The sequence below is a fragment of the Aquarana catesbeiana genome, linkage group LG04 (genome assembly GCF_042186555.1).
Source record: "Aquarana catesbeiana isolate 2022-GZ linkage group LG04, ASM4218655v1, whole genome shotgun sequence".
Taxonomy (NCBI): Eukaryota; Metazoa; Chordata; class Amphibia; order Anura; family Ranidae; genus Aquarana; species Aquarana catesbeiana.
Window position 1 is genome coordinate 566630853 of NC_133327.1, and position 1950 is coordinate 566632802.

Consider the following 1950-nt stretch of genomic DNA (forward strand, 5'->3'; position numbering starts at 1 on the left):
ACAGCTCCAGCACGGTCTCTGGCTCCAGCACTGCTCCTGCACTTCCTGCTTTCACAGAAGAAACCGAGGGCAGCAGAGCATAGGCTCCTGCTGCTGTCAGTCAAACTTCTGTGAGGCGGAAACGGGGGCATGGCTTACTGGTGCTGTGTGTATTTATAGATGCACACAGCCTGGCTCGGGAGTGTGCACACACGGGGGAATCCTTAGCAGCCTGGCTTACTAAGGAGGCACCTTGAGTTGCCAGAAGAGGAGAAATAATAATTACCTCTTTTTATTCTAAACCAAAAATAAATAAATAAATACACCTTTAGGTAAAAAAAAAAAAAAAATGTAAAAAAATTAAGGTTTAAAAAAATAAATTTAAAAAACACCCTAAAATGTTTAAAAGCCTCCCACCAACACGTATACCCATATACAAAAGCAAATGCATATGTCAGCTGTGCCACACAAATGAAGTTTTACCACACGTGCAAGAATGAGAGCAATGATTCTAGGGCTAGCATTTACTAAAGCGGTAGTAAACTGCACCAATTTTTTTTTTTTATTGAACTCTGCAAGGTAAAGGCATAATGTGCTAGCATGCACATTATAGATGAAGCAAAGCATAGTTTAAAAAAAAAAAAAACACAATATACATTTGAGTTAGTAGTGATAACAATTATAATCAATTTAATGAATCTGGGAAGGCTTTGTCTGACCTTACTTATGGGGGTCTCCATATGAGGTAAGAGGCAGCTTGAAGAGGTGGTGGAGCACAGCGGTGGAACACTGATTTTTGTGGATGCACTTTTACAAGGTGGAGGATATAAACTATTATTGGACTTTTACTTTGAATTTATCATTTAAAAAAATGATCATTGTATTGGTGGTGGCGGGGGGGGGGGGTTATATTGAGTTGCATGGGTACATAATTTCATGACTATTACTGTTTATTGTGAAAAATGTAATTATTTATCACCAGTATATATTGTACCATTTTAAGATTAGTATACTTTTTTTGGTTGCCTTGCACTATTACTTGTTACCAATTTGAGTGTAGTTCGTGAAGGCAAGGTTTTTAGAATTGAATAGATTAGTGAGGAGTTAGAGCCACTGTCTGGTTTTTATTGTGGTCTGTGTCTGTTATGCCGCGTACACACGGTCGGACTTTTCGTCTACAAAAGTCCGACGGACGCCGACGGACAAAATACGGCTGACAATCCGATCGTGTGTGGGCTTCCCCGGACTTTCAGCGGACTTTTCCAGCCGCAAATCTGACGGACTTTAGATTTGAAACATGCTTCAAATCTTTACGTCGTAACTACGCCGGACCCAGAAATCTGCTCTTCTGTGTGCTAGTCCGACGGGCAAAAACCCACGCTAGGGCAGCTATTGGCTACTGGCTATCAACTTCCTTATTTTAGTCCGGTGTACGTCATCACGTACGAATCCGTCGGACTTTGGTGTGATCGTATGTAGGCAAGTCTGTTCGTTAGAAAGTCCGCCAAAAGTCCGCCAAAAGTCCGTCGAAAGTCTGTCGGACAGGCTGACGGACTTTTGTAGCCGAAAAGTCCGACTGTGTGTACGCGGCATTAGGGAAAATCACTCTCTCTAATTGTTCCTATGACAGGGGAATGAAAATGAGGGTACATCCATAATTTTGAGTTGCCACCAGAAGAGGAATAGCTGGTAAATCTTCAAACAGGTACACTTGTGTAAGAGGGTTTTCACTCATATTGGAAAGATATCTTTTCACTCTACAGAATAAGCCTACAGGACAGGAAGTGAAAGGAAATCTCCTTAAAGCAGAGTTCCACCCAAAAATGGAACTTCCGCTTTAAGAGAAGGTGACCCCCTGACATGCCACATTTGGCATGTCATTTTTTTTGGGGGGGGGAGCGCGGATACCCTCTTTTCAGAGGGTCTCAGCTTCCACTTCCTTCTGGCGCACCCTCGGCACTGTAAGGAAGA